Source organism: Macrobrachium nipponense, chromosome 36 (genome assembly GCF_015104395.2).
Source record: "Macrobrachium nipponense isolate FS-2020 chromosome 36, ASM1510439v2, whole genome shotgun sequence".
Classification (NCBI taxonomy): domain Eukaryota; kingdom Metazoa; phylum Arthropoda; class Malacostraca; order Decapoda; family Palaemonidae; genus Macrobrachium; species Macrobrachium nipponense.
The window spans coordinates 59,709,944-59,722,443 of NC_087220.1; the positions used below are offsets into that span (position 1 = coordinate 59,709,944).

Here is a 12,500-nt window from a genome sequence, read left to right on the forward strand (position 1 = left end):
CTTGGCAAATATATATATATATATATATATATATATATATATATATATATATATATATATGTATATGTGTGTGTGCGCGCGCGCATGTGCGTATTCTACGTGTACTCTTCCATTTAAATTTTCAAATTCATTGTTTATGGATACATGCATATACATAGTTGAAATTATAAATAAGAAGAAAAATGAATTCATGAATATCTTTTACCATTATACATACAAATGTATAATAATCATACAAGCATGTAGATGCCCTTACATTATTGCGTGCATTGAGAGAGAGAGAGAGAGAGAGAGAGAGAGAGAGAGAGAGAGAGAGAGAGAGAAACCAAGCAGTAAAAGATATATGCGTAATATTCCACATCATATTAAGAAATCATCTTATAAATAGACTGATATTTCCACATACTCCTATAATGACTCTCTCTCTCTCTCTCTCTTCCCCCAACCAAGAATATGATTCCCAATTTACCCACCTTGACCAAACAGGGCCACCACACGAAACAGGGGGAGACTCATTTTCATATTCTTTCGTTCGCCTCTGCCGAAACCTGTCTCAAATCTGTTTCGAATGAAGCTCGAGAGAGACGATGTCATATTTGAAACCCCCCAAATACACCCGGAAGTTTCCCCCTTTGGAAAAAAAAAAAATGTAAAAAGGACGGGGGGTGGGGGTTTTTTTTTTTACTCGAGAACTCAAGAGAAGAGAGAATGGAAGAACAGCCATGTTGACTGTTACCGACTAATATTAGCACTGAGGATTTTAAAACCGAGAGAGAGAGAGAGAGAGAGAGAGAGAGAGAGAGAGAGAGAGAGAGAGAGAGAGCTCAGCACGAAGATGGATGAGACGACTACTGAAAGAAATAAACAAGTGAACAGCATATTCTAAGCAAGGCCAAACAATGTTTCAAATAAGTAGTCAAACAATGTTGCATACAACAAGGTCCAAGCTTGTAAACATGTTCCAAACAAGTAACCTACATACTCCAAACAAGTAATCAACATGTTCCAAGCAAGAAAACATGTTCGAAACAAGTAAAAATGTTTCAAAGAAACAAGTTCCAAACAAGTAACTAATATGTTCCAAATGTAAACAACATTTGCCAAACAAGTATTCAATATATTACAAACATGTTCCAGAGAAGTAATCAATATATTCCAAACAAGTATCCAACATATTCCATTCATGTCCAATCAACATGTTCTAAACAAGTATCCAACATATTCCAAACATGTCAATCAACATGTTCTAAACAAGTATCCAACAGAGTGCCAACAAGTTCCAAACACCGCTTTCAGAAAAGAGAGAGAGAGAGAGAGAGAGAGAGAGAGAGAGAGAGAGAGAGAGAGAGAGAGGGGGGGGGTGGAGGCTTCCAAAAAAGGTGGCGTTGGCGTCGGCCACAAGTTCTGGGGGAAATGTAAAGAGGAGCCTCAGCCGAGTGAAGGCACTTAGGCAGGTTCTGAATTTGATCCAATCTGATGCAGAGAGATAAGTGGACTCTACTACATTTTTTGGGGTCTACTCTCTCTCTCTCTCTCTCTCTCTCTCTCTCTCTCTCTCTCTCTCTCTCTAAGAAGGACTGATAAAATTTTAATTCACGTATGGCCAGAAAATTAAATTGAACTACTATTGATTTAAATCTCTGTCTCTCTCTCCCCCATCCTGCTAAGCTCTGATGTTAACATTCTAATTAACAAAAATACCAGACAATTAAGATCTGTTTACCTTAATAGAACTACTATTGATTTAAGTCTCTCTCTCTCTCTCTCTCTCTCTCTCTCTCTCTCTCTCTCTCTCTCTCTCTCTCTCTCTCTCATAAAGCCCTAAATCAGGGGGACTTGTTTCTGGTCCAACCAGACTGATGGCTTCTCCAGTTAGGTCTGACAGAACCTAATGTCCATTCAGTTCCTTTTTGGATTAAAATCTAGGTTATAATATAATCATACTGTGAGTAATTTCGAAGAATAAATCTTCTAAATAAATGAAACAAATATTTCAGATAAATGCCTTAGATATATTGACAAGATATTAAATAAATAGGTCCTATAACGAAATAAAATACAACTCTTGAGTGGTTTTTTTTATGTAACAGTTTCTGAATAATATTAAAAATTTTGAGAAAAAAAGGTTGTGGTTTAAGAAAAACATCCATTTATTGGAAGGTCCTTTCAAACCTCATAAAAACCCCAGGAAGGATATCACGCCGCCGTTTTAAACATAATAAAAATAATAACAAGGAAAGGAAATTATCTTGGAATACTTTAACCTCAAAAAACCCAAAGAAGAGGTAACTTGCAGACATTCTTAACCTCATTTAAAAACCCGAAGAGAGGAATGCAGGACCATTCTAAACCTCATTAAAACCCTAAGAGAGGTAACTTGCAGAACATTCTAACCTCATTAAAAACCCTAAGAGAGGTAACTGCAGGACTCTTAACCTCATTAAAACAAGAAGAGGTAACCGCAGACATTCTAACCTCATTAAAAACCCTAAGAGGTGGAATGCAGAATTCTAACCTATTAAAAACCCAAAGAGTAACTGCAGACCATTTCAACCTCATTAAAAACCCAAATAGAGGTAAATGGAGACATTCTAAACCTCATTTAAAACCCTTAAGAGAGCTACCGGCAGGACATCTAACCTCATTAAAAACCCAAAGAGAGGTAAACTGAAAGACATTCTAACCTCATTAAAACCCTAAGAGAGATACCTGCATACATTCTAACCTCATTTAAAACCCAAAGAGAGGGTAACTGGCAGACATTCAAAAACCTCATTAAAAACCCTAAGAGGGATACCGCGACATTCTAACTCATTAAAACCCTAAGAGAGATACTGCAGACATTCTAACCTCATTAAAACCCTAAGAGAGATACCTGCAGACATTCCAACCTATTAAAACCCCAAAGAGAGGTAACTGAAGACATTCTAAACCTCATTAAAAACCCTAAGAGAGATACCTGCAGGACATTTCTAACCCATTAAAAACCCTAAGAGAGATACCTGCAGACATTCAACCTCATTAAAAACCCTAAGAGAGATACCTCAGACATTCTAACCCTCATTAAAACCCTAAGAGAGATTCCCTGAGACATCCTAACCTCATTTAAACCAAAGAGAGGTAAACTGCATACATTCTAAAAACTCATTAAAAACCCTAAGAGAGGATAACCTGCATACATTCTAACCCATTAAAACCCTAAGAGAGGATACCTGCATACATTTCTAACCTCATTAAAAACCCAAAGAGAGGTAACTGCAGACATTCTAACCTCATTAAAACCCCCTAAGAGGAGAACCTGCATACATTCAAAACTCATTAAAACCCAAAGAGAGGTATCTGCAGACATTCTAACCTCATTAAAACCCTAAGAGAGATACCTGCATACATTCTACCCTCATTAAAACCCAAAGAGAGGTAAACTGCAGACATTTAAACCTCATTAAAAACCCTAAGAGAGATACCCCGCATACATTTAACCCTCCTTAAAAACCCCAAGCAAGTTCTTGACGGAACCTCATAAACCTCCCCATAAAAAACCCAAGGTAATTGGCCACCATTGAAGACCTTCTTACCATACAAACACCAAGAGAGGTTCCTGCAGACATTTTAACGTCATAAAAACCCTAGAAGAAGTACCTGAAGACTTTTTAACCTCACAAAACCCCAGAAAAGGTTCCTGAAGGCCTTCCAGTCTTAAAATATAAAAAAAACCAAAGTCAAACTTGACCCAACAAACCAAACTTGAATTTTCAAAAGCCAGCTTATAATCCCAACATCATATCCCCAAAACGATGCAGCTAACAATGAACTTGATCTCTCTCTCTCTCTCTCTCTCTCTCTCTCTCTCTCAGATGAGCCAATCCTTGGGGGAACTTGACTCCAAAGTACCCAACTTCGCCATAAAACCTTTTCAGGCTATTCCACGACTTTGCTGATGGGGTATTGGAAGGGCTTTTCAAAAATGCCCCTCCGTGCATTCATAGGATCTGAGATGGATGGGGGAACAAGTTGGCATATTATCTCTCTCTCTCTCTCTCTCTCATATATATATATATATATATATATATATATATATATACTATATATAGTATATATATATATATATATATATATAATATATATATATATACACGCATATATTTTAAAGACGATTTAAAATGTTCTATCAATGTGTTACCTTCCAAATTAAGACCTAATTCTCTCTCTCTCTCTCTCTCTCTCTCTCTCTCTCTCTCTCTCTCTCTCTCTCTCTCTCTCTCTCTCTGTCACTTTACACGTCGTATATGATGATTCCCCTACAAAAAAAAATAATAAAATATATGACGTGGACATGCCAGCAATAATTCATGAAAGTAATTAGAACTCCGCTCGTTATACCAAGTCTTATGGACGATATAAACCAGGAATTGTCTCTTAAGTACTTGGAAAAAAAAAACAGTTACATCATCTGAGAGAGATGGTATGAACCTACAGTACTGTATTCAACTGTAATTTGGAAATAGATTAAAGTATCTAACTGAATTTAGAAGTTATTAGATTAATTAAAATTAGGAATTAGACTAAGTGATTTACCTACATTTAGGAATTAGATTAGACTATCTAACTAAATTTAGGGATAAGATGAAATAATTTACCTTAATTTCTTAATTTAGGAATTAGATTGAATTATTTACCTAAATTTAGGAATAGGATTGAATTATTAACCTAAAGTTAGGAATTGGATTAAACTATCTAACTGAATTTAGAAATCAGAAAGAATAATCTATATAAAAAAAATTATAAAATAATTACAAATTTAAGATATAGTAGTAGTATTAGTAGTAGCATAGTAGTAAAAAATGTAATTTTTATGTTGATAGTAGTCTAGGATATTTTGACAGTAAACAATGACCACTGAAAAATAGAAAAATAAAAAACAAAAACCGAAATAATTGGGATATTCAGATAGCTTACCCATCACTTAAATAATAACAATAATAATAATAATAATAATAATAATAATAATAATAATAATAATAATAATAATAAATAAATAATAATAATGTGTTAGGGAGACTAAATCCTTCTCTCCCTTCAACAGAATTTCCAACTGATCCTAGGATGGTTCCTATCAGGACTACTCGTGTCAGCCAGGACCACTGCTCCCAGAAGGATCCCACGTATCCTTCAAGGATATCCGCTCTCTCTCTCTCTCTCTCTCTCTATTCCGACAAAGAAAATGAATAAGGTGAATCTGTGAATATCCTAATTGATGCATTAGGAAAAAGAATGCCAAAAGCATGCAAACTGTGTAAGGTTTGGTATAGCATAGTCAATCCACAAAACCTAATCAGAAAATGTGCTGCATGCAACATTCCGACCCATCCACAGTGTGCTGAGGTAATACAAGATTTGAGAAAAGATACAAGAATTTTTTGTTTCAAACATGTCTATCATGGATAGACAATGTTATTAAAATCAAGATTGAATGTACAAATAGTTGAGGATGAAGAAGAAGAGAAGAAGAAGAAGAAGAGAAAAAGAAGAATTGAGGAAAACGGAAGAGAAGGTAAACAAAAATGAAATGACAGAAAAAAATAAGGAAAACAAAGAACAAGATAAAAGTATGGATGCAGAGATACTCATTGATACTACATATGAGGCAATAAAGCAGCATACCTACGAAGAAATAAATTACGATATGACAACAGAAAGCAAATCCCGAAAGAGGCTCTACCCAGATCTACACAATGACGGGAAAGAGGAAAAAATAGACAAGAAAGACAAAATCTGCAACCTTTTGAAAAGAGGGAATTGGAATTGCAGATTTGGAGAAAGATGTTACTACAAACATCCTAAGATATGTCAAAAACTATGAAATATATGGTAAATGTGCATACTTAGATGGATATGGGGATGATTGCAGAGATCTGCATCCAAAAAATATGAAAAACCTAACCTAAAAGAAGAAAAGGATGTAAGTTCGACAAAAAATGCAAATATATGCACCCTGTAGCCATGAATCATAATCAAATAAAATAACCAACCAAGTAATAAAATCCAAAATAAGAAAGAAACAAATAGAGAGAAATCAAGAATATCAGGTAAAAAGAGAAAAGCAAACCACCAATGAGATATGCAGAGGTGTCAGCAAAAAATTTCAAAGCATCAGCTCCGAAATTCTACTCAAGAGATAATAACTGTATTTTATTATGCAAGAGGATATTGCAGAAACGGAGGAAAATTGCAGATTCAGACACAAAATGAATAATTATGATGAAGGAAGATCAAATATTATGGAAAAGTTGGATTTTTTAATGTCAGAATTTCTGGAAATGAAAAAAAGAACAACATACCAGAACAGGAAAGAGACATGGGAAAATCCTTATTACTACCATTATTAAATGAAGGAGAAAACACGCAAACCATCATAGTGTATGAATGCGCAGGGTTTAGTTACGAGTAACTCAAAAAGAAAAATAGAGTACTTAGAAGAACTAACCCAAAATAAATGAAAAGAAAATAGATATAATGAATATAAGTGAAACCTGGTATTCCCAAGAGACTGGGAATGATGATCAAATAAAAGGGTTCCAAACTTATAGATCAGATAGAAAAAATAGGAAACAAGGGGGAACCGCAATATATGGGAAAGACAAAAAACAAGGAAAAATATATAGAGAAATATAGTAACTCAGAATGTGAACTAATAGCGGTAGAATTTGAATCTGAAAAATTGATGAACATAGTAATATATAGACCTCCTAATACTAAAGAGTTTTGACTTAATAATTGAAAAATTGGATGATATATGTAGAAATCACAAGGACTGGGACTATTCTCCTATCTGGTGACTTCAACCTTCCTTTCGTAGAACGAAAGAACGAATAGGAGATTGTGGTTGTACTTATACATATAAAAAAGAGAGTAATAGTAGTGCAGAAGATAAGAGGCAATTTGAAAAGCATTTAGATATGCTACTAGAATACAACATTCAACAAATATAAAATCACCTGCCAACAAGAAAGGAAAATACTTTAGACCTAGTATTTGTGAACGAGATGAATTATGTTAAAGAAATAATAGTTTATAATGCGAGTATTTCAGACCATAATGTCATTAGAATTAACAGTTCATTCCAAAGCAAGTGAAAATAGAGATAAGCAAGAAATGAAAAAAGTGGGAAGGATATGGAAAATACAATTCTACAGTAAAAATATAAAATGGTCAGAAATTAATGAAGAATTAAACAAAGAGTGGGATAACATTTTCGTAAGTGATGACATAAGGGTAAATACGGAGATTTATATAAAATATTGGAGAAAATAGTGGGAAAAATATATACCGAAGAAGAAAAGTAAAACATCATTCATGCATACCAAGAGACAGAAGGATCTTGTTCCAGAAAATCAGAAAGTGGAAAAAAGGTCTTGCAAAAGAAAAAAATGCATGGAAAGTTATAGAACTAAAAAGTAAGATAGAAAATGCAGAACAAAAGATTATACAAGATCAAAAGAAAAATGAAAAACGGGACTTGGAAGAAAAAAACCCTATTAAATATCAAGCAAAACCCCAAACTATTATACTCATATGCAAAGAAGATGAATAAAAGAAGAATAGAAATAGGCCCTCTGAGAATTGAAGGGAGATTAACGAATGAAAAAAAGGAAATTTGCAACATACTGGCAGAACGATATATAAGAGAAATTCACCCCTAGAATAGATAATGAAGATAATGATATAGAAGTAAGGGAAGAAAATAGTGAATATTAGCTGACATAGAAATTAATGAAGCTGATATTGTGCAGGCAATTAATGAAATTAAAAATGGAGCTGCTGCAGGGCCGGATGGAGTCCCTGCTATTTTGTTAAAGAAAGTAGTTCATTCTATCGCAAAGCCACTTGCAATATTATTAAGACAAAGTGTAGATACAGGCAAGATTTATGATGAGCACAAATTAGCATATATCACCCTACTTTCAAAAGTGGATCAAGACTAGAGGCAAGTAATTATAGGCCTGTGAGTCTAACATCACATATTATGAAAGTGTATGAAAGGGTAATGAAGAAAAATATATGAAACATTTAATAAAAAATAATTTGTTTAATATAGGACAACACGGTTTCGTACCGGAAAAAGTACACAAACCCAACTGTTAGTCCACCGTGAGAACATATTCAAAATATGAAAAGCGGAATGAAACAGATGTGTTTATCTAGACTTTGCAAAAGCTTTTGACAAAGTAGACCATAATATATTAGCAAAGAAAATTAGAAAACATATCGTAGATAAAGTAGGAAGATGGTTAAAAGAATTTTTTACACAACAGAAAACAGATAGTTATTCTTGCAAACGATGAGAAATCGGATGAAACCAAGGTAATATCCGGTGTGCCACAAGGTACGGTGCTAGCTGCAATATTGTTTGTTATTATGATTGAAGACATAGGACGTAATGTTAAGGATTCGGTAGTGAGTAGTTTTCGCTGATGACACAAGAATAAGTAGAGAAATTACTTGTAATGAAGATAGGAACGCTCTACAAAGAGACCTTAACAAAGTATATGATTGGGCAGAGGTAAATAGGATGGTATTTAACTCTGATAAATTTTGAATCAATAAATTATGGAGACAGAGAAGGAAAGCTATATGCATATAGGGGACCTAATAATGAGACAATCACAAATAAGGAAGCAGTTAAAGACGGTGTGATGATGAATAGGAACATGTTATGCAATGATCAATAGGCAATTCTGTTGGCAAAATGTAAAGCAAAAATGGGAATGTTGTTACGGCACTTCAAAACAAGAAAAGCTGAACACATGATTATGCTTTATAAAACATATGTTCGTAGTCCACTGAATATTGCAATATGATATGGTACCCACACTATCAAAAGGATATTGCACAAATAGAGAGTGTACAAAGGTCCTTTACAGCTAGGAATAGAAGAAGTTAAGGACCTAGACTACTGGGAAAGACTACAATCCTTTAAAATTATATAGTCTAGAAAGGAGAAGGAGAACGCTACATGATAATTCAGGCATGGAAACAGATAGAAGGAATAACAGAAAATATCATGGAACTAAAAATATCAGAAAGAGCAAGCAGAGGTAGATTAATAGTGCCCAAAAACTATACCAGGAAAAATAAGGAAAGCACACAGGACATTAATCCACTACGCACCAGCATCGATAATGCAGCGTCTATTCAATGCGTTGCCAGCTCATTCTGAGAATATATCAGGAGTGAGCGTAGATGTGTTTAAGAATAAGCTCGACAAATATCTAAACTGCATCCCAGACCATCCAAGATTGGAAGATGCAAAAATATACCGGAAGATGTACTAGCAACTCTCTGGTAGACATTAGAGGCGCCTCACACTGAGGGACCTGGGGCAACCCGAAGAACGAACTGTAAGGTCTGTAAAGGTAAGGTAAGGTCTCTCTCTCTCTCTCTCTGAGTGCAAACATTACGATCAATTACTCTCCCAGTCGTGTCTTCCGCATGGAATTTGGAATGCCCCCTCCCCCACAAATTCCCTTTCCCCTACCCCCCTCTCCCCATTCCCCCTTTCCATACACCCACCCCCCCACCTCCACCCCCTCCCTCGTATTGGCGAGTGAATTCCCTCTAATGATCTCAGACCCTGAGTGGAGTTACACTAAATGGATAGAGCGATTATCTCTCTCTCTCTCTCTCTCTCTAAATAGGGGAGACATTATATTGCAATAAAGTAAAATGTGCAGGGAGTAAATCTGCAATGAAGGAAGATGCAAGTTGAAAATATTGCAATAAAGGAAGACTTAAGAAATAAATACAGCAATAAAAGGGAGATTTGTAAAAATAAAAAAATGCTGTAAACCAAGTTTTAAAATAGTGAATATGGCAGCATAAGAACATTTGAAGAAGCCAATAATTTAATGCAGGAAAAATTAAACAGTGAAACATTGCAATGAAAAGAGAATGACAAAAGTATTGCAATAGAGGAAGACTTGAAATAAGAAACACTTAAATAATGCGATAAAAGAAGAATTGCAGTAAGAAACATAACATCAAAGGAATATCTGAAGACAGAAAGATTGCAATTAGCGAAGGATTAGATTACGAAATATTGCATTACACTACAGTGAGAGTTGAAGTAAAGGAAATATTAAATTGAAATAAAATGTCAATAAAAATTTTTTTGCTGAATCCTGGGAACTGAACAAAATAAAATAGTTTTATACTTAGATAACTAAAATGAATAAAATATACACGAAACAAAATACCGCTAATAGAAAGTGTATAAAACACAAGCTAAAAGTATAAAATACAACATATGAAAAACTCGAGATTTCTGGGTTTTACAAACTGGGGAGAGAGAGAGAGAGAGAGAGAGAGAGAGAGAGAGAGAGAGAGAGAGAGAGAGAGAGAGAGAGAGAGTAAAGTAAGCTGTCAGATAAATAAAATGTCGTGTAAAATATATACGACACTTGAAAAAAAATTAAGAGGAAAAAATGAACGAAACATTTCTCAGCGGCTTGAGAGAGAGAGAGAGAGAGAGAGAGAGAGAGAGAGAGAGAGAGAGAGAGAGAGAGACTAAAACACACCACAGATGGTCATGACCCAATTCAAAACCCCACAGCTTCTACACACACACACACGTACAGGGCGGGGACTCGCCTCTCCCCACCAACCACCCCAAAGTATCCCCCCCCACCCCACCCACCCCCGTCTCCGTTCCCCTGGGACCCCCCCCCCCCCCAAGAGACACCCATCCTTGAAAAATAGCAATCGTAAAAGCATTCAAAAGAAAGCGCTGGGGAAAGTCGTTTTCGTCGCCGCCTCCTCCTCCTCTCCTCCTCCTCCTCCTCCTCCTCCTCTTCTCCTCCTCCTCTTCTTCTTCTTCTTCTTTTTGTGTGAAAAGAGTCAAGACGATAAACGTAAATCTATTTTGCGAGAAGTGATGCCCAAGTCCATGGAAAACTTCTGTATAGAGGCAGTACACATTCATATACACACATACATACATACGCCACTCATACAATAAATATGATTATTACTTTCTACAGAAGGCGAGCCATAGGACGTCTAACACAGTACACACGAATGATGTTAACATAATCCCCTAGATAACCACACGAAAATTACATTTAATATAATCCTATGTGACTTAGACTATGAATTACTTTAACAGTTTTAAAGTGATTCAGTCAATAAATTACTTTTGTTATTTTTAATGTAATTCTTTATGACTTACACGGGGAATTACTTTGACAGGTTTAATGTGAACGTATAAAATTCTCAACGTAAATTACGTGATTACTCTCAATGTAATCATCTCACTTATACCACGAATTACATTTCTACTTTCAAAGTAATCCCCAATAATTTACACACAAATTACTTAAATTACATGATTACTTTTAATTCAATCATCTAACTCATACTATGAATTGCATTCTTACTTTTAAAGTAATCCCCTATAATCTAACACCACAAATTACTTTATTACTTCGAATGTAATCCTCTATAATTTACACTTGGAATTACATAATTAATTTTAATATATTCCTCTACAACTCACTACATGAATTACCTTAGAAGAATTCCCTTCCTATCACCCACAAACATAACAATCCATCTACTCAAGCACCCTACTCCCAAATGACTTCTCAATTCCCAGATTCCCAATTCCCACCATTCCAGTCTTTCTCCTCGCGCTTGGAATCTCATATTTTTCTTCCCTTCACCCTGGTTCATGCCATCAATCGTCTGGCTCTCTTATCTTCCCTCTTCTCTGGAGTGGGCATTATATGCCTCCACTCTCTCTCTCTCTCTCTCTCTCTCTCTCTCTCTCTCTCTCTCTCTCTCTCTCTCTCTCTTTGTTTTACTGTCTTGTTATTTACTTCAACATTTCAGTCTCCATTCTAACTTCATAATCGCGATTTCTCATCTGTTCGCATTTCTCTCTCTCTCTCTCTCTCTCTCTCTCTCTCTCTCTCTCTCATTTACTCAGGTTTTCCCCTCCTTTTTAATCTCTCCAACATTTTCATTCTACCTTCCGTTTCACGATTTATCTTTTGCTCTCATCTCTCTCTCTCTCTCTCTTTCTCAACTGTTCGCTTGTTATTTGCATGCATCGACCTTTCATTATTCATTTTCCCTTTCCTTTCACGATTTCTCCTCTCTCTCTCTCTCTCTCTCTCTCTCTCTCTCTCTCTCTCTCTATATTTACTATGTATCTTTTTTTTTTGACAGTTAATTGCTTCAAACCTTCATTACTTATTCTGGCTTTCCATTATCTCCTCTCTCTATCTCTCTCTCTCTCTCTCTCTCTCTCTCTCTCTCTCTGAACAATTACGACAGACACACTCTCTCACTATCGTTTATAATCTCCTACTATCTCTTTCGGATGCTTCATCTCCGTGTTCCTCTACCCTTTCCAACTTCCCCCCTTCGCATCTCTAATCATTTGTTAATCTGCTACGCGCCAACTATATTAAGTACAGTGAGATGGAAGCGAGTCTTTGTAA

The 12,500-nt window shown here is 35.5% G+C and overlaps 1 protein-coding gene across 1 annotated transcript in view; it reads right to left on the reverse strand.

Moving 5' to 3' along the window:
• LOC135203464 (multiple PDZ domain protein-like) overlaps window positions 1-12,500 on the reverse strand; it is a 658,890-nt gene that overhangs the window by 429,318 nt on the left and 217,072 nt on the right.